Source organism: Stomoxys calcitrans, chromosome 1 (assembly GCF_963082655.1).
Source record: "Stomoxys calcitrans chromosome 1, idStoCalc2.1, whole genome shotgun sequence".
NCBI lineage: Eukaryota > Metazoa > Arthropoda > Insecta > Diptera > Muscidae > Stomoxys > Stomoxys calcitrans.
Genome location: NC_081552.1, coordinates 41,516,642 through 41,543,630, shown reverse-complemented (window position 1 = coordinate 41,543,630; position 26,989 = coordinate 41,516,642). Strand labels below are relative to the sequence as shown.

Below are 26,989 nucleotides of genomic sequence, written 5' to 3'. Positions count from 1 at the left end.
TCTTGATTTTGACAGACGGACGGACATGACAAGATATACTTAGAATGTAAAGACGATCCAGAGTATACATCTGTGGTCGCAGACCAATATTGCGAGTTGTTACAAACGGAACCTTTTATACCCTCGACCATGGATCGTATTTGTCGAGTTCTGTGCCCGGTATCTCTTTTTTAGGGTAAACAAAGGATAATGGGTTCGAATTGCCATGCTATTAGAGCTATATCAATTTATGGTCCGATTCGGACCATAACTGAATTGAATTAGGGGCTCAAGAAGTAAAATCGGGAGATCGGTTTATTGGCAGCTGTATCAGGCTAAAGATCGATTCAGACTATACCCTACAAAATGTCAGCCAACTGGGACAAAAATTGTGGCTTGTAAGGGCTGAAGGAGTATACTCGGGAGGTCGGTTTAAATGGGAGCAACATCAGGTTAAGAACCGCTTTAGACCATACTTGGCGTAGTTAGTAGACAAAACAAAACACTATACGCAAAATTTTAGTCAAATCTGATAATAAATGCTAAATTAAATACATTAGGGTAAAGTTTGTGATTTTGTAATAAACTACACATACAAGTATACTTAGTTTACAAATTTCATGCAATGACCTCACACTCAACTGGATTCCAAACAAAGCATTAAATCCAACTTTGGACGTCGTGGCGGCACGGGTAAAGTTCGGCACGGCCGATACGCCACTGCCACCAACAACAACAAAGGGTAATGGAGAAGAATTGCTATGCTGTTTGAGCTACACTAAATTATGAACCGATTGGGGCCATACTTGGTTTGCCTATTGGTGACCAACGTGCAATTCATTGTGCACAATGTGTCACAATGCCAAATCGAATAAAAATTGTACCCTATAGTTGTTCAAGAAATAAAATCGGGAGATCTGTTTATATGGGAGCTATATGAAGTTATGTGCCAATTTAGCAGTTGTTGGAAGTAAAAACAAACCACTTCGTGAAAAATTTCAAATTAATAATTGCGCCCTCTAGAGGCTCAGGAAGTGAAAATCTGAGACCTGTTTGGATGGAAGCTATATCTGGTAATGAACCGATTTGGGCCATACTTGGCACAGTTGTTGATGCTCAAACTTGAAAACTTCACGCAAATTTCAGCCAAATCGGATAAGAAGTGCGCTCTAAAGAGGCTCAAGAAATCAAAATACGATATCGGTTTATATGAAAGCAATATTAAAACAGAGACCGACATTGCCCATTTACAATCCCAACTGACTTACAATAATTAGACAACCGTCCTACACCAAAGGATAGACAAACAAACAGACGGACATTGTAAAATCGACTCAAGACGATCGATAGCATATATATTTATGCTGCAAACTGAATAACGATATAAGTATACAGAAAAGTGCGTGCTAAGGTGGGCCGGGCCGAATCTTGGGAACCCACCACCATGGATTCTGCTAAACTATGGGAGATATATTGGGTTGCCTAAAAAGTAATTGCGGATTTTTTAAAAGAAAGTTAATGCATTTTTAATAAAACTTAGAATGAACTTTAGTCAAATATATAATTGCCATTTTGTTCGATAACCTTTTGCCATCTTCCTGGCAAATTTAGTATTCCACGCTCATAGAACTTCTGGCCTTTATTTGCAAAAAACTGAACCAAGTGCGATTTTATAGCCTCATCATTGCCGAAAGTTTTACCATTTAAGGAGTTCTGCAAAGATCGAAATAAATGGTAGTCTGATGGTGCAAGGTCAGGGCTGTATGGTGGATGCATCAAAAGTTCCCAGCCAAGCTCACTCAGTTTTTGGCGAGTGACCAAAGATGTGTGTGGTCTAGCGTTGTCCTGGTGGAATATGACACCTTTACGATTGACCAACTCTGGTCGCTTCTCCTTGATGGCTGTATTCAATTTGTCCAATTGTTGACAGTAAACATCCGAATTAATCGTTTGGTTCCTTGGAAGCAGCTCAAAATATACCACACCCTTCCAATCCCACCAAACAGACAGCATAACCTTCTTTTGGTGGATATCAGCCTTTGAAGTGGTTTGAGCTGGTTCACCATGCTTGGACCATGATCGTTTTCGACTAACGTTGTTGTAAACAATCCATTTTTCATCTCCAGTTATGATTAATTTTAAAAAAGGATCGAATTCATTGCGTTTAAGGTGCATATCACAAGCGTTGATTCGGTTTGTTAAATGAATTTCTTTCAATACATGTGGTACCCATATTAAAATTGACGCCAAACAAACAAATGAAAACTAAATTTCGCGCACTTTTTTTCTAAAGCAAGCTAAAAGTAACAGCTGATAACTGACAGAAGAAAGAATGCAATTACACAGTCACAAGCCGTTGAAATTGTCAACGCCGAATATATGAAAAATCCGCAATTACTTTTTGCACAACCCAATATATTACCGACAATTACTTTTTGGGCAACCCAATATCTGGTTAAAGATCGATTTGGACCGTACTTGGCATAGCTGTTGAAAGACATCACAGAACACTAAATGCCAAATTTCAGTCAAATCGGATAAAAATTGCGGCTTCCTGTGGCTCAAGAAGTCAAATCGGGAGATCGGATTATATGGGAGCTATATCAGGTTATAGACCGATTTATACCGTACTTGGCACAGTTGTTGAAAGCGGTAACAGAACACCATGTGCAAAATTTCAGCCAAATCGCCTTTGCGCCTTGTAAGGGCTCAAGAATTCAAACCGGGAGATCGGTTTATACGATAGCTATATCCAAACCTAACTGATATGGCCTATTTGCAATCCTCAGTGATCTACATCAATACTAAGTATCTGTGCAAATTTTCAAAAGGCTAGCTTAATGCGTTCGCTATAGTGATTTCTACAGACGGACGGAAGGACATGGCTACATCGACTCAGAATGTCGAGGCGATCAAGAATATATATACTTTATGGGGTCCTAGATTAATATTTCGAGGTTTTACAAACGGAAGGACTAGACTAGTATACTAGTAAAACAAATAAAATCGTGCCAAGTTCGGCCGGACCTAATCTTATATTCCCTCCACTATAAATCGCATTTGACATCTCTTTATGGGCAAACACGAGATAATCGGTTAGAATTGCTATGCTAGTAGAGCTATGTCAGGTTATAAATCGATTCGGACCATAATTGGATGTTAAAGACAATAGTAAATACCACAGTGCAAGCTTTTTACGACGATCAAGAATATATACTGTATAGGGTCGAAAATGCATATTTCGATGTGTTGGAAACGGAATGACAAAATGAATATACCACCATCATTCGGTGGTGGGTATAAAAAGAAAGTAAAATTAAGTAATACCGTAATGTATGATATAAATAGATGACCATTGGTCAATAAAGAACCATTTAAGTTTCACTTGCCGAATTATTGGCAAACTAAAAAAAAAAATCTTTTCTTTGCATTATTAAATGCACACCAACCTTGCAAAGCACTATTATGCGCCAGCAAGTACGCAACAACAACTTTCTGCTACTGGATTTCTAAAGCGGCGGCACACTTGATTAGGCAGGTCCAAGAACAATAACCAAAGTGTCACATCATCACACTTTCCCCGGATTTGACCTCTTGATCCATTAGAAGCCTCAATTTTCATTCGATTTGGCTAAAATTTAGAACAAAAATTTTAGTTATGACTTCCAACATCCAGGCCAAGTATAATCCGAATGGATCTATAAACAAATATAGCCCCCATATAAAACGATCCCCCGATTTGCTTTCTTGAGCCCCTACAAGCCCCAATTTTGGCCCAAAACACTATCTTATGACTTACAACATCAGTACCAAGTTTTATTCAAGTCGATCAATATGGTGATATAGGCCTCTTTAAGAACTGATTTCCCGATGTGACTTCTTGATACCAAAATAATTCAAATACAAACCCAGTTAAAAAGGGTTCATTTTCAGCAGAATCCATTGTTTTGGATACCCAAGATTCGGCCAGGCCTAACTTAGAAAGCTTTTATTTGTTTACACCCAACACCACCGGGTGGGTATTTACCACACCCCATATATCGAAATATCCATTTCCGACCCTACAACGTATTTATATTTCGGATCGTCGTAAATTTCTAAGGCGATTTAACGATGTCCGTGTGCGTGTACGTCAGATGGCCCATCTGTTGTAATCACTCTAAAGCCTTCAAAAATTGAGATATTGAGCTGAAAATTGGTACGTATAGTTGTTTTTGCTGCACGCAGGTTAAGTTCTTGAACGGGTCAAATCGGACCACATTTGGATATAACTGCGATATAGATCGATATGTCGATTTAGGGTGTGAAGCCCATTAAACTGTAAGTTGATTTAAGCCTCCCGATATCCGGCTCAAAGATGGTACAGATCTTACCATATTTGGATATAGCTGCAATAGAGACCGATCTGTCGATAAAGGGTCTAAAGCCCACAAAGCTTTCATTATACCCTTCACCATAGGATGGGGGGGGGTATACTAATTTCGTCATTCTGTTTGTAACTACTCGAAATATTCCTCTGAGACCCCATAAAGTATATATATTCTTGATCGTCGTGACATTTTATGTCGATCTAGCCATGTCCGACCGTCCATCTGTCTGTCGAAAGCACGCTAACTTCCGAAGCAGTAAAGCTAGCCGCTTGAAATTTTGCATAAATACTTCTTATTAGTGTAGGTCGGTTGGTATTGTAATGGGTCCACGTTTTGATATAGCTGCCATATAAACCGATCTTGGGTCTTGACTTCTTGAGCCTCTAGAGTGCGCAATTCTTATCCGATTGGAATGAAATTTTGCACGACGTGTTTTGCTATGATATACACCAACTGTGCCAAGTATGGTTCAAATCGGTTCATAACCTGATATAGCTGCCATATAAACCGATCTTGGGTCTTGATTTCTTGAGCCTCTAGAGTGCGCAATTCTTATCCGATTGGAATGAAATTTCGCACGACGTGTTTTGTCATGATATCCAACAACTGTGCTAAGTATGGTTCAAATTGGTTCATAACCTGATATAGTTGTCATATAAACCGATCTTGGGTCTTGACTTCTTGAGCCTGTAGAGGGCGCAATTCTTATCCGATTGGAATGAATTTTGGCACGACGTGTTTTGTTATAAAATCCAACAACTGTGCCAAGTATGGTTCAAATCGGTTCATAACCTGATATAGCTGTCATATAAACCGATCTTGGGTCTAGACTTCTTGAGCCTGTAGAGGGCGCAATTCTTATCCGATTTGAATGAATTTTGGCACGACGTGTTTTGTTATAATATCCAACAACTGTGCCAAGTATGGTTCAAATCGGTTCATAACCTGATATAGCTGTCATATAAACCGTTCTGGGATCTTGACTTCTTGAGCCTGTAGAGGTCGCAATTATTATCCGATTTGCCTGAAATTTTGTACGACGGATTCTCTCATGACCATCAACATACGTATTTATTATGGTCGGAATCGGTGTATAGCCCGATACAGCTCCCATATAAATCTTTCTATTTTACTTCTTGAGCTCCAAAGGGCGCAATTCTTATTCCAATTGGCTGACATTTTACACAGGTCTCCAACATATAATTTAATTGTGGTCCAAACCGGACCATATCTTGATATCGCTCTAATAGCAGAGCAAATCTTTTCTTATATCCTATTTTGCCTAAGAACTAAGAAGAGATGCCGGGAAAAGAACTCGACAAATGCGATCCATGGTGGAGGGAATATAAGATTCGGCCCGGCCGATCTTAGCACCCTTTTACTTGTTTATTACCTGATTTCGCAAAAATTTGAAACAGTAGGTTATTATACCCACCACAATAGGATGGGGGTATACTAATCTAATAATTCCGTTTGTAACACCCCAAAATATTCGTCAAAGATCCCATAAAGTGTACATATTCTTGATCGTTGCGACGTTCTGAATCGATCTAGCCATGTCCGTCCGTCCGTCTGTCGAAATCACGATACTATATGTTGATATAGATCATAGGGGTTTGCAAATATTCCATATCAGTTCAGGCGCCGCAATGTTTTTTCCGATTTGGCTGACATTTTGCATGTGGCTTTCCGTTATGGCTTCCTACAACTGTACGGGCCAAATCAGTCTATAACCTGATATAGCTTCCATGTAAACCGGTCTCTCGATAATCTTTGTTCGGTTCCTAGAGGCTTTAACTTTTGTGGTTTGACAGAAGTTTGTTATGTAGAATAACATAATGCCCTTCAACTAAATTTATTTTGTAAACATTTTCAGCAGAATCCATTGTGGTGGGTTTCCAAGATTCGGACCGGCCGAACATAGCACGCTTTTGTTTGTTTAATATAGCCTAGATCGGTTCAGATTAGGATATAGGTGCTATACTGAACGATCTCTCGATTTTAGGTTTAAGGCCCTAAAAGGCTCATTAATTGTCAGATTTCGCTGAAATTTGGAACAGTGCGTTGTGTTACGCCCCTCGATATGCTTGTTTGGCCCAGATCGATTTGGATTTTGGATATAGATGCCATATAGGCCGTTCTCTCAATTTAGGGTCTTTGGCTTATAAAAGACGTATTTATTGTCCGATTTAATTGGAACTTAGTATAGCGAGTTGTGTTATACTCTTCGCCATCACTGTTCAATAGGGCCCAGATCGGTCCAGATTTGGATTTAGCTGCCATATAGACCCATGTCTCGAGACCCATGGCCCTCGTTTTAAGCCCATAAAAGACCCATTTATTGCTAAAATTTTGGACAGTGAGTTGCGCTAGGCCCTTCCACATCATTGTTTAATGACATCGATCGGATCATATTTACATTTAGCTGCCATTTAGCCCGACCTCTCGGTTTTGAGTCTTGGATTCGTAATAGGCGCATTTATTGGGTTGCCCAAAAAGTAATTGCGGATTTTTCATATAGTCGGTGTTGACAAATTTTTTCACAGCTTTTGACTCTGTAATTGCATTCTTTTTTCTGCCAGTTATCAGCTGTTGCTTTTAGCTTACTTTAGAAAAAAAGTGTAAAAAAGTATATTTGATTAAAGTTCATTCTAAGTTTTATTAAAAAAGCATTTACTTTCTTATAAAAAATCCGCAATTACTTTTTGGGCAACCCAATATTTTCCGGTTTCGCAGAATTTTGGGACATTGAGTTATGTTAGACCCCTTAACATCCTTGTTTAATTTTTCCCATATCGATTCAGATTTGGACATAGCGGCCACTTAGACCTATATCTCAATTTGGGGTCTTGGGCTCATAACAGGTGTTTTTATTGTCCGATTTCCATTGATTGATTTGGTATAGAGATTTGTGTTATGCTCCTCGCATCGCTGTTCAATACGGGCCAGATCGGTTCAGATTTGGATGTAGTTGTCTGATCTCCGGATTTAATGTTTTAGGCCATAAATGGTGCATTTATTTATCGATTTCGCTGAAATTCAGCACAATATATAATGATAGGCCCTTCGATACTCGTACCGAGCATGGTCAAGATTAGGTTATATTTGTATATTGCTGTTTTTAGGCCCATAAAAGCTGATTGTTTTAAACGCTAAATATGCTAGTATGAATTTTGTGAGACCCATACATAGCCATCCTGAATACGATGGAGATTGGATAGTATTTAGATATAGCTGCTATGGGTTCATAAATGCTGCATATTTCATCGTATTATAACGAAAGGTGGTTAATCTACATATCCAAGGTAATGGGTATCCAAAGTTTGGCCCAGCCGATCTAAAAGTCTTTTACTTTTTATACCCATTATACCATAGAATGGGGGTATACCAATCTAGTCATTCCGTTTGTAACACCTTGAACTATTGATCTGGGACTCCATAAAGTATATATACTCTGAATCGTCTCGACATTCTGATTTGATCTAGCGATGTCCGTCGGTCCGTCTGTTGAAATCACGTTAACGGTCGAACGCGTTAAGCTAGTCCATGAAATTTTGCACAGATTCTTAATACTGATGTAGGTCGTTGGGGATTGCAAATGGGCTATATCGGCTCAGATTTGGATATAGCTGCCATGTAAACCGATCTCCCGATTTGACTTCTTGAGCCCCTGTAAGCCGCAATTTTTGTCCGGTTTGTCTGAAATTTTGCATATACTGTTCTGCTATGACTTCCAACAACTGTGTCAAATACCGTCCAAATCTGTCTATAACCCGATATAGCTCCCATGTAAACCGATCTCTCGATCATCCTCGTTCGGTTCCTAGAATCTTTTATATTTGTGGTTTGACAGAAGTTTGTTATGTAGAATAAAATTATGCCCTTCAACTAAAGTTATTTTGTATTAAATTTCAACAGAATTCATGGTGGTGGATTCCCAAGATTCGGCCCGGTCGAACATAGCACGCTTTTATTTGTTATACCCACCACCATAGATTGGGGGTATACCAATCTAGTCATTCCGTTTGTAACACTTTGAAATACTGATCTGGGACCCTATAAAGTATATATGTTCTGGATCGTCTCGATATTCTGATTCGATCTAGCCATGTCCGTCCGTCCGTCTGCCGAAATTACGATAGCGGTCGAACGCGTAAAGCTAGCCTCTTAAAATTTTTCACAGATATTAAGCATTTTTGTAGCCTAAGACCCTAAATTGGAGGATCGGTCTATATCGCAGCTATATCTAAATCTGGACCGATCTGAGACATATTCCCAAAGGATGTCGAGGGGCCCAAGACAATTCACTGTCCCAAATTTCAGCAAAATCGGATAATAAATGTGGCTTTTATGGGTCTAAGACCCTAAATCGGAGGATCGGTCTATATGGCAGCTATATCCATATCTGAACCGATCTGAGCCAAATTAACAAAGGATGTCGAAGGGCCTAAGACAACTCACTGTCTCAAATTTCGGCGACATCGGACAATAAATGCGCCTTTTATGGGCCTAAGACCCTAAATTGGACGATCGGTCTGTATGGCAGCTATATCCAAATCTGGACCAATCTAGGCCAAATTGACGAAGGATGCTGAAGGGCCTAACACATCTCACTGTCCCAAATTTCAGCAAAATCGGATAATAAATGTGGCTTTTATGGGCCTAAGACCCTAAATTGGACGATCGGTCTATATGGCAGCTATATCCAAATCCGAACCGATCTGAGCCATATTGACGGAGGTTGTCGAAGGACCTAAGAAAACTCTGTCTCAAATTTGAGCAAAATCGGATAATAAATTTGGCTCTTATGGGCCTGAGACCCTAAATCGGAGGATCGGTCTATATGGCAGCTATATCCAAATCTGAACCGATCTGAGCCAAATTGACGGAGGATGTCGAAGGGCCTAACACAACTCACTGTTCCAAATTTCAGCAAAAACGGATAATAAATGTGGCTTTTATTGGTCTAAGACCCTAAATCAAGATATAGTCCGATATAGCCCATCTTCGAACTTAACCTGCTTATGGATAAAAAAAGATTCTGTGCAAAGTTTCAGCTCAATATCTATATTTTTGAAGACTGTAGCGTGATTTCAACAGACAGACGGACAGACGGACGGACATATCTAGATCGTCTTAGATTTTTACGCTGATTAAGAATATATATACTTTATAGGGTCGGAAATGGATATTTCGATGTGTTGCAAACGGAATGACAAAATGAATATACCCCCATCCGTCGGTGGTGGGTATAAAAATGCATTTACTTTCTTTTAAAAAATCCGCAATTTCTTTTTGGGCAACCCAATATTACGACTTCCAACAATTGTGCTAAGTACGGTCCAAATCGGTCTATAACCTGAAATAGCTCCCATATAAACCTAACTCCAAGTTTGACTTTTTAAGCCCTTGCAAGCCTTAATTTTTTTCCGGTTGGGCTGGGTGGTGATTTCCAATAACTGTGCTAAGTACGGCTCCCTGATATAGCTCCCATTTAAACCAATCTCTCTATGTGGCTTCTTGAGCCCCTGGAAGACTCAATGTTCATCCGATTTGGCTGAGATTATTCTTGTAGTGTTCTGTTATACTTCCAACAACTGTGCTAAGTACGATCTGAATCGATCTATAACCTGATATAGCTTCAGTATAAACCTTTCTCCCGATTTGACTTCTTGAGCCCTTACATGCCCCAATTTTTGTCCGATTTGGCTGTAATTTTGCAAGTACATTTTTACTTGTTTTTTTTTTTTTGGTTAAAGTCATTTCTAGGGCAATTACTTCCATAGACAAGCCTGCACGATTTCTGCATGATGTTTTAATATGCTGTTATCATTCGTAATAGCAGTCAACTTTATTTATTACATGCACGATTTTTACTCGAATTCTCTATAAGAACACAGAACAAAACAGGGAAGTAAGCATTTTCTTTTAAGAAAACAGCAAAAAGACTATGATTTCTATTAAGGTAAGCATAGTTGCATACTCCAAATTTTGTTTTTAATCCATTTTGATTGTTTGTTGCAGATCAATTTGTGGTTACTTTTGTCCATGCTTATTGCAGCAGCTTTATGGCCTGCACCAATAATGCCCATGTTTCCCTTCAATCCCTTAAACCCCCTAAATCCCTTTAGCAATCCTTTCACTGATGCCAGCACGGCTGCAAGAGACGTCATTGATGGTTTTATAGACGGAATGGACACATAATATGAAACATTTGCATGTGTGTATATACAGAAAGAATTCTATTGAATGTATTTTAAAAAATTAAAAAAAAATTATTGAAATATGATTAAAACGCATATGGCTTACAAATTTCCAAAGCTCGTTCATGTTGCAGGCGCTACTACTACAAATTGTACTTAATACTAAATTTCCCACGAACATTCTATTAAGAACACAATGAGTGCAGTCCGATTAAAATTTAGGCTCAATGATAAGGGGCCTCCTTTTTATTGCCACATCCGAACGGCGTGTCGCATAGCGACACCACTTGGTAGAGAAGATTTAACATGGCAGGATACCTCGCATATGTAGCCACCATTTGTAAGGGGATAAACACCGTTGAAATTTTTCTTTTCTTCAGGCCGGGATTTGAACCCAGGCGTTCGGCGTTTAAGGGGGACATGCTAACCTCTGCGCCACGGTGGCCTCCTATACATAAGTTTCCAACTGTACATAAGTTAAATTTTCGTTTTATTTGGAGGAATATTTTATTTATGTTTTGGCAAATTTTTGGCAGTGCTGTACTGTACTTCAACTGCAAGCCAACTCATTTACAATTAGTTTCCCTTGGCTAAGATATGCTGAAAACTGCTTCTATTCACTCTCTACTACAATATAAACAAGGAGTAAAAAATGTGACCACTTAACAATAGACTTCAGAACCAAGCACTCTCATATTTGAAAAGAGAAACAAATTTAACAAAGCATCAACATGAATTTTTTCGAATGCAATTCAGTTAAGGTAACTATGACACAAAAGGATCATAAAACTTGCCAAAGTGCTTGCTAGAGATAGAGCGCATTCGTAATTGTTGGTGACAAATTTAATGCCTCCACAGCACAGCTGCTGCACAAAGTGTGAGTTGTTGTTAAAAAAGTTGAGAGAGCCTAACACTTCATAGATGTTGAGTGTGGGCACTCTACCTGTAGGACTCAACACTTGTGCAATGAATTGATCACCAGGGAATAACTTAACATTGAAGATGCGACGTCGAGAGATGGGATTAGATGAGATGCGTGAGCAAAGATCTCCCACATGGAATTTAACAATGAAAGGTAATTCATTCAATGGCCACTGCATGTTCATTGAACAATGCATTTTTCAAGTGAATGGCCAGGCTAAGGCAAAGATTCGTCACACTGCCTTAGAAGATAATAATAAATGGAATTTTTTTCCGTTGGCATAGTTGGACAATTGAAAAACAACTTCAAATCCAAAGTACCTACTCGAAACAAATTAAATCTCCATGGAAATGTTATTGCTTTTATGGATGTAAATGAAACAAAAATCCATTCAAAAGCATTGAAGTGAATCTCCTCAGCAGGATTTCGCTTTTATATAACTTTGGTCTTTTGTTAATGCTCTCTATTCAAATCGTTGCAATTCATTACAACATTTTTAGTTGTAAAAACCTTTTTTCACCTTTTCTAAATGAATTAGACTTGAATAACCACGCTGGATATTTTATAGCCATGCAATGGTAGCCCATTACCAAACAATGGTATGGACAAGCAGGAAATGAATTGAATGGACATCGAACGGGCCACAGATGAGGGCCAACGACCATTCAAAAACTATATCCTGGCATTGATGCGGCATGTTTGACATCAGGGCTCTTATTTCTAGATAATATTCATTGTTTTTCAGCAAGTTGTAGATAATCAATTCCCAAAATTGTTGTTCATTTTTTTTTTGGTGAGAAATTTTTATAAGCCAGCATAACGAATGTCTCTAGAAATGAAAGCAAAAATGACCCTGAATCAGAAAACATGCCATAGGCAACCGGAAATCAATTCAAATAAAATTGCCTTATAGTTCGATGTTCATTTTGAAGTGAATCTTAAATTTGAAGTGGGTCAAATATGATCGAATTTATGGCAAGTCATTGGGTGCACAGAAAAAAAATCGCAAACAATTTTTCAATTAACAAATAAAAGCGTGCTAAGTTCGGCCAGGCTAAATATTGGGAGCCCACCGCCATGGATTCTGCTAAAAATTTATATAAAATAAATTTAGTTGAAGGGCATAATTTTATTCTACATACCAAACTTCTGTAGAACCAGCAAAAACTAAAGATTCTAGGAACCGAACAACGGTGATCGACAGACCGGTTTACATGGGAGCTATATCAGGCTATACATTGAGAACCCAGGGACTGATATCTGTTTTAGACTGCTTGACCATAATATGGTCCTGCAGCCGGAGATCCGGGTGATCACGGAATGCGTGAAGTGGTGTGGTGCTAATGTGAGGACGTCGAGTGTGAACATCTTTACCGATAGTAAAATTGCTCTAAAGGCAATAACAACCATGACGATAAGGTCACGAACAGTCTTGCAGTGTAAAAAGGCGATTAACGTCTTCTCTGAGGATGGGAAAATCCGCATCGTTTGAGTGCCGGGTGATAACGGAGTAAGGGGAAATTTAAGGGCAGACGATTTGGCGGTGAAGGGCAGAGGACTGCCGTCAATAAACTTGGTTTACCCAAAGCCTTTCGGCTCGACGCAGTCCGAGTTAAGGGAGTGGGCGACGAACGCGCATGCAACATTGTGAAACAGCGAAACGGTCGGTAGGACGCCGAAAACCCTATGGGGGATGAAGATCGTGAGAAGACGAGGCTATTACTGAAAGAAAGCAAGAAGGAGATCAGTATAGCTGTTGGTATCATAGCGGGACACAGGACTACGAGCTCACTTATGTAAAATCGGTGCGGCAAGTGATAGCATGTATAGGGCATGCGGCGAAGATGATGAGACGTTGGAGCATTGCCTTTGTCACCCGGCCCGGCTTTCTCATCCAACATATACCGGTACTTAGGTGGAGACACAATATCAGACATGAACCAACTTAGGGGAGTGGTATTGAAAACAATTAAGGATTTTGTAAGTAGCACGGAATTCCTAAATTAAATTTTTTTTTAGGGGTTAATTTATAGTTTTTAGAGCGCACAACAAGCCGATTACCGGTGTACGTCCATAGTGGCATGGGCGGATTAATATCTGCACCCTCTTTTCAACCTAACCTATATCAGGTTATAGACTGATTTAGACCATATTTGGCACAGTTGTTAGTTATTATAAAAATAATTGGATCAATTAATTTCGTGATTGAAACCGATTTTTACACCCTCCACCATAGATTGGGGTATACCAATTTCGTCATTCTGTTTGTAACACCTCGAAATATTCATCTAAGACCCGTCTTGATCGTCATGACATTTTAAGTCGATCTAGCCATGTCCGTCCGTCCGTCTGTCTGTCGAAAGAACGCTAACTTTTGAGAGAGTAAAGCTAGGCGTTTGAAATTTTGCACAAATACTTCTTATTAGTGTAGTTCGGTTGGGATTGTAAATGGGCAAAATCGGTCTATATTTTGATACAGCTGCCATATAAACCGATTTTGGGTCTAGACTTCTTGAGCCACTAGAGGGCGCAATTCTTATCCGATTTGGCTGACATTTTGCATGAAGTGTTTTGTCATGACTTCCAACAACTGTTTAATGTATGGTTAGAATTAGTCCATGTCCAGTTATAGGTGCCATACACACAAGTCTCCCGATTTGACTACTTGAGCCTCTAGAGGTCGCAATTGTTACCCAATTTGGCTGAAATTTTGCATATGCCGTTTTGGTATGACTTCCACCAACTGTATCAAGTATGATCTAAATCTATCTATAATACTGCCATATTAGCCGATCTCCCAATTAGACCTCTTGAGCTTCTAGAGGTCGCAATTCTTATCCGATTTGGCTGAAATTTGGCCTGAGGTGTTTTGTTATGACTTCCAATAACTGTACTTAGTATGGTCTAAATCACACCATAACCTGATATAGCTGCAATTTAAAACCGATCTCCCTATTAGACTTCTTAAGGTCCTAGAGGGTGCCATTCTTATCTGATTTGGCTGATTTTGCACATATCGTTTTGGTATTACTGCCAACAACTGTGTTAAGTATGGTCTAAATCAATTCATATCCTGATGTAGCCGCCATATGAACCGGCTATTAGACGGCGCACTTGTAATTTGTAATTTATTTATTTACACCCGCACAACAAGAATAACAAATTACTATAATTAAAGTGCGGGTAATATCTCCAACAACTGTACATAGTAAACACTTAAAACTAAGAATCTATCACAGATTTCGAATAAATAACTTACAAACGGAAAAAAACTAACATTTGTGGCTTTGTAGATATGAATTTAAAAGAAACAAGTAAAAGCGTGCTAAGTTCGGCCGGGCCGAATCTTATATACCCTCCACCATGGATCGCATTTGTCGAGTTCTTTTCCCGGCATCTCTCCTTAGGAAAAAAAAGGATATAAGAAAAGATTTGCTCTGCTATTAGAGCGATATCAAGATATGGTCCGGTTTGGACCACAATTAAATCATATGTTGGAGACCTGTGTAAAATGTCAGCCAATTCGAATAAGAATTGCGCCCTTTGGGGGCTCAAAAAGTAAAATTGAGAGATTGATTTATATGGAAGCTGTATCGGGCTATAGACCGATTCAGACCATAATAAACACATATGTTGATAGTCATGAGAGGATCCGTCGAACAAAATTTCAGGCAAATCGGATAATAATTGCGACCTCTACAGGCTCAAGAAGTCAAGATCCCAGATCGGTTTATATGACAGCTATATCAGGTTATAGACCGATTTCAACCATACTTGGCGCAGTTGTTGGACGTCATAACAAAACACGTCGTCCCAAAATTCATTCAAATCAGATAAGAATTGCGCCCTCTAGAGGCTCAAGAAGTCAAGACCCAAGATCGGTTTATATGACAGCTATATCAGGTTATAGACCGATATAAACCATTCTTGGCACAGTTGTTGGATATCATGACAAAACACGTCGTGCAAAATTTCATCCCAATCGGAAAAGAATTGCGCACTCTAGAGGCTCAAGAAGTCAAGACCCAAGATCGGTTTATATGGCAGCTATATCAGGTTATGGACCGATTTGAACCATACGTGGCACAGTTGTTGGGTATCATAAGAAAACATGCCGTGCAAAATTTCATTCCAATCGGAAAAGAATTGCGCACTCTAGAGGCTCAAGAAGTCAAGACCCAAGATCGGTTTATATGGCTGCTATATCAGGTTATAGACCGATATGAACCATACTTGGCACGGTTTATATGGCAGCTATATCAAAACATGGACCGATATGGCCCATTTTCAATACCAACCGACCTACGCCAATAAGAAGTATTCGTGCAAAATTTCAAGCGGCTAGCTTTACTCCTTCGGAAGTTAGCATGCTTTCGACAGACAGACGGACGGACGGACAGACGGACGGACATGGCTAGATCGACATAAAATGTCGCGACGATCAAGAATATATATACTTTATGGGGTCTCAGACGAATATTTCGAGTAGTTACAAACAGAATGACGAAATTAGTATACCCCCCATCTTATGGTGGAGGGCATAAAAACGAATTACAGATGAATTGATTGCCTTATTAAAGGCCGCTTCTGTGGGATCCATAAACATAGGATTGTCACAGCGGAAGATGTGTGTTTGGATCCCCTGTTCAAAGAGCTTTGAACGCCCCCATAGCAGCTTTATCGAAATGCGGTCCGATTTGGGCCAGAATCGACATGGATATTAAGTGGTCTAATAAATACAAGTCATTGTTAAATTTTGAAGAACAAAATATTGGTCTTTTTGGTAGCTATATATCCAAATATATTCCGATCTGAACCACGACACGGATGTCGAAAAGCCTAAAATAAGTCATTGTGTCAAATTTGAGCGAAATCGGATTATAAATGTGCCTTTTGTGGGGCTAAGACATTTAATCGAGAGATCGGTCTATAGATATATTGGGTTGCCCAAAAAGTAATTGCGGATTTTTTAAAAGAAAGTAAATGGATTTTTAATAAAACTTTGAATGAACTTTAATCAAATATACTTTTTTTACACTTTTTTTCTAAAGCAAGCTAAAAGTAACAGCTGATAACTGACAGAAGAAAGAATGCAATTACAGAGTCACAAGCTGTGAAAAAATTTGTAAACGCCGACTATATGAAAAATCCGCAATTACTTTTTGGGCAACCCAATATATAGAAAATGTCAGCTATATCCAAATCTGGACCGATCTGGACCAAAATGGAGAACGTTGTCGAAGAGTCTAACACAACTCACTGTCCCAAATTTCGACTACATCGGACAATAAATGCGCCTTTTATGGGTCAAAACCCTAAATCGAGAAATCGGTCTATATGGCAGCTATATCTAAGTCTTAACCGATCTGAGCCAAAATGGAGAAAGTTGTCGATGTTCCTAACACAACTCACTGTTCCAAATTTCGGCGAAATCGGACAATATATGCGCCTTTAATGGGCCCAAAACCTTATTTCGAGAGATCTGTCTATCGAGAGACCGGTCTACATGGTAGCTATATCCAAATCTGGACCGATCTGTGAAAAGTTGCAGCTCAATATTTCTATTTTAAAGACTGTAGCGTGATTTCAACAGACAGGTGGACAGACTGACGGACATGGCTTAGATTTTTACGCTGATCAAGAATATTCATACTTTAGAGGGTCGTTAATGGATATTTCGATGCGTTGGGAACGGAATAACAAAATGAATATGATCCATCCCTCGGTGGTGGGTATAAAAGGTATTAAGTTCGTCCCACCACCTCGGGTATGTATGTAAACTATCTTTCATCATAATGAGGTGAAAAATTAAATTTTTTATGCACCCATAGCAGCTTTATCTAAATATGGTCCGATTTGGACTGAATTCGGCATGAAAATTGAGTGGTCTAAGAAGCACAAGTCATTGTTCAATTTTGTGGAACAAAATATTGATCTATTTGGTAGATATTTATATATAAATATGTGGACAAGACTTTAAATCATAAGATCGGTCTATATGACCGCTATATCCAAATCTGAACCCATCTGGACCAATTGAGGAAGGATTTCGAAGGCCCTAACATAACTCACTCTCCAAAATTTCGGCGAAATCGGACAAAAATGCGCCTTTTATGGCCCCAAAACCTTTAATCGAGAGATAGACAGCTATATCCAAATATTGACCGATCTCACCAAATTTTACAAGGAAGTCGAGAGGCCTAACGTTATTTACTGTCCTTAATTTCAGCTAAATCAGACAATAAATACGTCTTTTATGAGTCAAGACCTTCATCGAGAGATCGGTTTATATGGAAATGCAATTTTGCCCATGAACATTCCACTATGGAACTTGAGCAAACTTCTCACATATCATTGAGTGCTGTCTGATTCAAATTTTAAGCTCAATGATAAGGGGATTCCTTTTTATAGCCGCGTCCAATTGGCGTGCCGCAGTACGACACCTCTTTGGGGAGAAGTTTTAACATGGCTTAGTACCTCATAAATGTTGCTAGCACCAGAAGGGGATAACCACCGCTGAAAATTTTTTCCGATATTCGAGCCAGGATTCGAACCCTGGCGTTCAGCGTCACAGGCGGACATTCTAACCCCTGCGCTACGGTGGTCTTTATGGCAATTATATATCCAAATCTGGGCCAAACTGAAGGAGGATGTAGCCTAACACAAATTTCAAATTTCAGCAAAATCGGATGATAAAGGCGGTTTTTATGGGCCTTAGATCTTAGATAGGTCTATATGGCAGCTATATAAAGATAAAGTCCGATATATCCCATCTTCGAATTTAACATGCCTATGGACATACAAGTAACAAGGCATTAAGTTCGGCCGGGCCGAACTTTGGATACCCACCACCTCGGATAAATATATGTACCACCTTTGCTCAGAATCCGGTGAAAAATGCTTAATTTATGGCCCTATAGCAGCTTTATCGAAATATGGTCCGATTTGAACCAAATTCGATATGGATATTGGTTGGTCTAATAAGTACAAGTCTTTGTTCAATTTTGCTGAAAAAAATATTGGTCTTTTTGTTAGCTAAATCCAAATAGAGACCGATCTGAACCATATACGATACGAATGTCGAAAAGCCTAACATAAGTCATTGTGTCAAATTTCAGTGAAATCGGATTATCGATGTGCCTTTTATGTGGCAAAGACTTTAAATCTAGAGATCGGTCTATATGGCAGCTATATCCAAATCTGAACCGATCTGGGACAAATTGATGAAGGATGTCGAAGGCATATAATAAATAAATAAATGCGCCTTTTATGGGCCCAAGACCTTAAATCGGGAGATCGGTCTATATGGCAGCTATATCCAATTCTGGACCGATCTGGGCCAAAATGCAGAAAGTTGTCGAAGGGCATAACACAACTCACTGCCCCAAATTTCGACAAAATCGGCCAAAGAGAGATCAGTCTATATGGCAGCTATATCCAAATCTGATCTGATCTGAGCCAAATTAAAGAATAGTGTTGAAGGGCCTAATGCAACTCACTTCCTAAATTCCGGCGAAATTGGACAATAAATGCGACTTTTATGGCCCCAAGACCTTAAATCGAGAAATCGGTCTATATAGCAGCAATATCCAAAACTGGACCAATCTGTGCCACATTGCAGAAAGATGTCGAAGGGCATAACTTAACTCACTGTCCCAAATTTCGACGACAACGGACACTTTTCCCGAATATTGATATCAAAGTCGTGCTTAACTCCCAAAGACCTTTCATTTGAGCCCCATATTGCTATGGTCGTAAATGTGTCCCCTTTGGGGGATGTTTTTGGTGAGAGGCGGCCCCCGAAACACTTGGTCCCATATTTGGATATCAGATTCGCATTCTACATTCAAATACCTTTTATTTAAGCCCCATATTCCTATGGTAAGTAAATAAGTCCTGTTTGGGGGTGTTTTGGGGGAAGGGTGGACCCCCTGAAACGTGGTCCCACATTTGGATATCAGATTCGTATTCTACTCGCAAATACCTTTCATTTGAGTCCCATATTGCCATGGTCGGTAAATATGACCGATTTAGGGGTGTTTTGGGGGTTGGGGTGGTCCCCCTAACACTTGTTCCGTCAATTGGATATCAGATACGTTTGCTCATCCTAAATACCTTTCATTTGAGTCCCATATTGCCATGGTCGGTAAATATGTCCGATTTAGGTGGGTTTTTGGGCTTGGGGTCCCATATTGTCGTGATTGGTCTAAATATATGTTTGATAGGATTTAGGGTGGGGCAGTCCCCCTAGGTACCCTATCCGAAATTTGGATATCAAATTTTTATTTTTAGGGTACTATATGAGAGCACACAAAATTTCGCTTAAATCGCACCACCCATCTCCGAGATCTGGCGTTTTTGAAAATTAGGGTAAGGGGGAGGGTCCGCCTCCCCTTCAGATGTCAAAAAAATTAAGAACCTTTTTTTTCACCACGGAATCATTATGCACCATCTGTGAAAATTTCAAGAAAATCGATTCAGCCGTTTTTGAGTCTATAAGGAACACACAAACATACAAACAAACACAAATTCATTTTTATACCCTCCACCATAGGATGGGGGGTATACTAATTTCGTCATTCTGTTTGTAACTACTCGAAATATTCATCTGAGACCCCATAAAGTATATATATTGTTGATCGTCGCGACATTTTATGTCGATCCAGCCATGTCCGTCCGTCCGTCCGTCTGTCGAAAGCACGCTAACTTCCGAAGGAGTAAAGCTAGCCGCTGGAAATTTTGCACAAATACTTCTTATTAGTGTAGGTCGGTTGGTATTGTAAATGGGCCATATCGGTTCATGTTTTGATTTTGATACAGCTGCCATATGAACCGATCTTGGGTCTTGAATTCTTGAGCCTCTAGAGTGCGCAATTCTTATCAGATTGGAATGAAATTTTGCACGAAGTCTTTTGTTACGATATTCAACAACTGTGCCGAGTATGGTTAAAATCGGACCATAATCTGATATAGCTGCCATATAAACCGATCTTGGGTCTTGACTTCTTGAGCATCTAGAGTGCGCAATTATTATCCGAATGAAATGAAATTTTGCACGACGTGTTTCGTTATGATATCCAACAACTGTGCCAAGTATTGTTCAAATCGGTTCATAACCTGATACAGCTGCCATAGAAACCGATCTTGGGTCTTGACTTCTTGAGCCTCTAGAGTGCGCAATTCATATCCGATTGGAATGAAATTTTGCACGACGAGTTTTTTTATGATATCCAACAACTGTGCTAAGTATGGTTCAAATCGGTCCATAACCTGATATAGCTGCCATATAAACCGATCTTGGGTCTTGACTTCTTGAGCCTCTAGAGTGCGTAATTCTTATCCGATTGGAATGAAATTTTGCACGTAGTATTTTGATATCCAACAACTGTGCCAAGTATGGTTCAAATCGATTTATAAACTGATATAGCTGTCATATAAACAGATCTGGGGACTTGACTTCTTGAGCTTCTAGAGTGCGCAATTCTTATTCAATTGGAATGAAATTCTGCACGACGTGTTTTGTTATGATATCCAACAACTGTGCCAAGTATTGTTCAAATCGGTTTATAACCTGATATAGCTGTCATATAAACAGATCTGGGGACTTGATTTCTTGAACTTCTAGAGGGCGCAATTCCTATCCGATTTGGCTGAAAATTTGCAGGACGATTTTTATTGTTACTTTCAACAACTTTATCATATAAGGTTCAAATCGGTTCATAACCTGTTTATTATGGTGTTTATTATGGTCTGAATCGGTCTATAGCCCGATGCAGCTCCCATATAAATCGATCTATCTATTTTACTTCTTGAGCCCCCAAAGGGCGCAATTCTTATTCGAATTGGCTGACATTTTGCACAGGTCTCCAACAAATAATTTGATTGTAGTCCAATCCGGACTCTATCTTGATATCGCTCTAATAGCAGAGCAAATCTTTTCTTATATCCTCTTTTGCCTAAGAAGAGATGCCGGAAAAAGAACTCGACAAATGCGATCCATGGTGGAGGGTATATAAGATTCGGCCCGGCCGAACTTAGCAGGCTTTTACTTGTTATATATAAGAAGATTATTGCCTATAGACCGGTATGCCAATTAAGGGTCTGACGGCCATAAAAGCTTTAATTATTGCCCGATTTCACTGAAAAGTGAATGAGTGAGTTGTTTGAAGTCTCCCGTTATCTGACCTAGATATTGTGAAGATCGGACGGTATTAAGATATAGCTGTCGTATAGACCGATCTTCTAATTTTGGGTCTTAATCCCATAAAAAGCGGATTTCTTGCCTGATTTCGATGAAACTGTAATTCTCGGGACCTGAATAAAATATAATCGAGACCAGCCCCTATTTAGATATAACTATGGATATATTAGTGGAGTTATAGTAAATGAGGATGATTATTATATCCTTGGTGGTGGGTATCCATAGTTCGTCACGGTCGACGTTTTTACTTGTTATACGTTTTAATATAATTTCTAATTTAAATTACACATATTTAATTCGAAGCCTTTGAGAGCAATAAGGGTCTTTGAACCACAAAATTGTTACATTAAATTAATGCAAATACAAATTTAGTCCTAGTACATTCCACTAAGGAACAGGGGCAAACTTTTCACATATCAATAAATTCAGTCTGATTCAAGTTTAAGCTCAATGACAAGGGGCCTCCTTTTTATACCCAAGTCCGAATGGCGTGCAGCAGTGAGACATCTCTTTGGAGAGAAGCGGAAAACTACAGCTGAATTTTTTTTTTCACATGTTCTTGCCAGAATTCAAATCCGGGCGTTCAGCGCCATACACGGACATGTATACCTCTGCTCTACGGTGGCCTCCAGATTAAAGCATGGCTGTGCATTTCAACTCTATGCAAATGGGTTGTAAGGCATTCATTAGATTTGTTCTTTTATTAAGTTAACACATTTTAGCTGTTAACGCCATTACAATGAGTTATTTTGCCCAGAAAATTACACTTCTATGTAATAATGCTTCGATTTCTTTAAATCCATTCAATCCTACCAGTTCGAGTTGTAAACATACTGCATAGCCATGATTAAAAACCCTTCTCAACGTTTTCGAGCCATTGTGCGGGTGACGCGTATTTGTGCTGATATTTGTGGAACTGATGTATTTCAACCCAACTATCGCATCAATATCAGAACGGTGCTTGTTTCAATTGTTATCATCATTAGTTTTTTCTCCTGTGGTTATTGCATTTATGACAGCATCTCTGTTAAAGATGATTGGACATTGGTTATACAGGCGCTGTGCATGGGCGGTGGAACATTGGTGCAGGTTAGTGAACGAAAGTTGTTTCTCCTCCTGTGACATGTGACAAAAATTCAATTTCAGGGTCTCAGCCATATAGTTTGTTTTATAAGACGGTCCGATGATGTTCTATGTCTGTTGGAGGAGACCTATATTCTGTACGAATTCTATGAGGAAAAAGATGCTGGTTATCGTCTGTATTTGAATCGAGGTGTGTATTTGTTGACTCGCCTGATGAAAATTTGTGCGTTTGTCAACATCATATTGGCAGTGGGCATGTCTATGGTGACACTGATCTTCAATTCTATAGTCGGTCAACGAGTGCTAATAGTGGGCATATTTTTACCTGGACTGGACGTTGATACACAAAATGGTTTTTAGACTACGATGTTTTTGCAGTCATGTTTTATTACGGTTGGAGCATTTGGCCTCTATGCTGGAGATATGGCAACTTTAACTTCAATCTCACAAATAATGACCTTTAAGGGTATACTACGTTGTAAATTTCGTGATCTGAATGAAATTTTAATGGATGAGCCGGATAATAAATGCAAATCGATGGAGGCAATAAGAGATGTAATACAATTTCATCAGCAGTATTTGAGGTAATAATTTTATGGAAATTAGTTGAAGCAGTTATAGGGGGAGACCACAGAACATTTTTATATCCATCATCATAGGATGCGGTATCTAGTCATTCCGTTTGTAACACCTCTAACAAATGTGCCAAGATATAGATCTCATATAAACCGATCTCCCGATTTGATTTCTTGAGTCCTTACATGACGCAATTTTTGTCCGATTTGGCTATAATTTTGCGTACGGTGTTCTGTAACGACTGCCAAATACGGTCCAAATCAGTCTATAACCTGGTATAGTTCCCATGCAAATCGGCTTTAATTTTTGCTGGTTTGACAGAAGTTTGGTGTGTAGAATAAAATTATGCCGCTCAACTAAATTTATTTTGTAGAATCCATGGTGGTGGGTTCGCAAGATTCGGCCCGGCCGAACTTAGCACGCTTTTACTTATTAAACCATCCACCATGGGACACATCGCCGTTTGTAACACATCGAAATATCCATTTCCGACATTATAAAGTATATATATTTTGGATCGTTGTAAAATTCTAAGACGACTTAACGATGTCCGCGTGTTTGTCCGTCAGTTGTAATCACGCTACAGTCTTTAACAAGTAAAAAGGCGTTAAGTTCGGCCGGGCCGAACTTTGGATACCCACCACCTCGGGTATATATGTAAACCACCTTTCGTCAAAATCCGGTGCAAAACTCATACCTTATGTCCCATAGCAGAAATATGTGGAGGGGCTTAACTTAACTCTTTGTCCCAAATTTCGGCAACATCGGACAATAAATGCGCTTTTTATGGCCCCAAAACCTAAAACCGAGAGATCGGTCTATATGGCAGCTATATCCAAATCTGGACCGATTTGTGCGATAATGCAGAGGTATGTCAAGAGGCTTAACTTAACTTACTATCCCAAATTTCGGCGACATCGGATAATAAATGCGCCTCTTAATGGCCTAAGACCCAAAATCGGAGGATCGGTCTATATGGCAGCTATTTCCAAATCCTAACCGATCTGAGCCAAATTGATGGAGGACGTCGGAGGGCCTAAGGCAACGCACTGTCCCAAATTTCAGCAAAATCGGATAATAAATGTAGCTTTTATGGGCCTATGACCCTAAATCGGAGGATCGGTCTATATGGCAGCTATATCCAAATCTAAACCGATCTGAGTCATATTAACGGAGGATATTAAAGGGCCTAAGGCAACTCACTGTCCCAAATTTCAGCAAAATCGGATAATAAATGTAGCTTTTATGGGCCTATGACCCTAAATCGGAGGATCGGTCTATATGGCAGCTATATCCAAATCTAAACCGATCTGAGTCATATTAACGGAGGACGTTGAAGAGCCTAAGAAAACTCACTATCCCAAATTTCAGCAAAATCGGATAATAAATGTAGCTTTTATGCACCTATGACCCTAAATCGGAGGATAGGTCTATATGGCAGCTATTTCCAAATCTTAACCGATCTGAGCCAAATTGATGGAGGACGTCGAAGGGCCTAACGCAACTAACTGTCCCAAACTATAGCAAAATCGGATAATAAATGTGGCTTTTATGGACCTAAGACCCTAAATCGGCGGATCGCTCTATTTGGCAGCTATATCTATGTATCAAATTTCAACAAAATTGGTGAATAAATGCGCCTTTTATGGTCTTCAGGCCCTAAATCTGATGATTATTCTCTATGGCAGCTATATCTAAATAAAGCCCGATCTGTACGATATTCGAGACAGATGTTGGGAATCTTCACTTCAACTCACTCTTCCAAATTTCAGCGAAATCGGGTAAGAAATACTTCTGTATATAGGCTTAAGAATCAAAATTGGCAGATCGGTATGTATATTCGTTCCATTTTTGGTTCGGATATCGGTGAGGCCTAATAAAACTCACTATGCCAAATTTCAGCTTACTACTCGATTTCGCTGAAATTTCGAACTGTTACATGCACATGCAAATATGAGTTAGATCGGACTATATTCAGATATTAATATGGATATATCCATGGTGGTGGGTATTAAAGTTCGGTATGGCCGAACTTAATGCGTTTTTACTGTAAAGTTTCTTTTAAAGTTCATAAATGCATTTTATAAAATTTTTACAGTTTTCTTATCTGCCCAACTTTCCATTTCCATTTGCAGTTTCGTAAATAGAAGTCGATCAATAACCTATTGGATTATTTTCACTAAAATTGTCACCAATTTCTTTGGCCTAGTGTGCACAGTGTTTTGCATTCTATTGGGTGTTTGGCCTGCTGGCTACATTTATATGGCCTATTGCTTAACCATGATGTATGTCTACTGTGGTGTGGGTACAAAGATTGATATAGCAGTAAGTGCATGCTTTATAGTTTGCTACAATTTTAAGTCTCCAAAAGGTATTTCTTTTTGTCATCCCAGAATGAAGGTTTCATTGAGGCCTGCTATAACGATGTCCTTTGGTATGAGATGGCAGCGCATGAAAGGAAAATGTTGCACACCATGATGATTATGACTCACAATACTAAAGGACTGACTATTGGTCCAGTGTTGCCTCTGTCAGTGAATACTGGACTTCAAGTGACCAAAATGATTTACTCGATGACTATGCTGCTTTTTAAGTTTGTCGAGTGAAAATTTGTCTATAACTTGATATTTCTGTTATTGGTTGATGTTAGCTAAGTGGTTTTTGTATGAACATAAATGTATGGCTTTTGTTCAAATAAAAATAAATAAGGATGGGCTAAAGCCGACCTTTGGATACTTGAATATACAGGCTAAATCGTCGAAATTTAAATTTGCTAAAATTTACAAATAAAAGCATACTAAGTTCGGCCGGGTCGAATCTGATTTACCCTCCACCATGGATTGCATTTGTCAAGTTCTTTGCCCAGTATCTCTTTATAGGGAAGCAAAGGAAATGAGTTACTAGGCTATTGGAGTCTTATCAGCTGCAAGTATAGTTCGATTCAGACCATACTTGGTTTGGATGTGGGAGACCATAGTAAAAGTTATTGTGCAAAATGTCAACCAAATTGGATAAGAATTGCCCCGTATATCGGCTCAAAAAGTCATATCTTGAGATCGGTTTATATGGGAATAATATCAGATTATAGACCGATTCGGACCGTATTTGGCACGCATGTTGAAGGTCATAGGAGAAGCTGTTGTGCAAAACTTCAGACAACCAGAATAAGAATTGCGCCGTCTATAGGCTCAAGAAGAATATTCGCGAAATCGGTTTACATAGGAGCTATATCAGGTTATAAACCGATTTCGACTTTACACAGTTGTTGGGAGTCAAAATAACATTTCACATTTCATAAACAAGTAAATAGGCAAACTTTGGATACCTACCACCTCGTTTATGTATGTAAACCACCTTTCGTCTTAAACCGGTGAAAAATGCATTATTTATGCACCCATAGCAACTAAATCCAAATATGGTCCAATTTGGACCAAATTCTACACAGTCATTGAGTTGTCTTATAAATAGTAGTCGCTGTTTAATTTTGTCAAAATTATCCAAATATAGACCGATCTGAATCATATAAAACTGGGATGTCGAAAAGCCCAACATATCACATATCAAATTTCAGCGAAATCAGATAATAAAAGCGCCTCTTGTGGGGCCAAGACCTTGAATCATATTAACACTTTCATCGAAATCAACATAAATCCGC

At 39.1% G+C, this 26,989-nt stretch overlaps 1 long non-coding RNA gene and 1 pseudogene across 1 annotated transcript; both read left to right on the top strand.

Annotated features, from left to right (window-relative positions):
* Window positions 1–10,142: 10,142 nt before the first annotated feature.
* Window positions 10,143–10,661, top strand: LOC106095250 (uncharacterized). The gene is made up of 2 exons (XR_001222715.2): window positions 10,143–10,314; window positions 10,374–10,661. It is a non-coding gene; the product is annotated as an uncharacterized LOC106095250 (long non-coding RNA).
* An 11,857-nt stretch (window positions 10,662–22,518) lies between these two features.
* LOC106094894 (odorant receptor 67d-like) lies at window positions 22,519–26,088 on the top strand (annotated as a pseudogene).
* The last annotated feature ends 901 nt before the right edge of the window (window positions 26,089–26,989 follow it).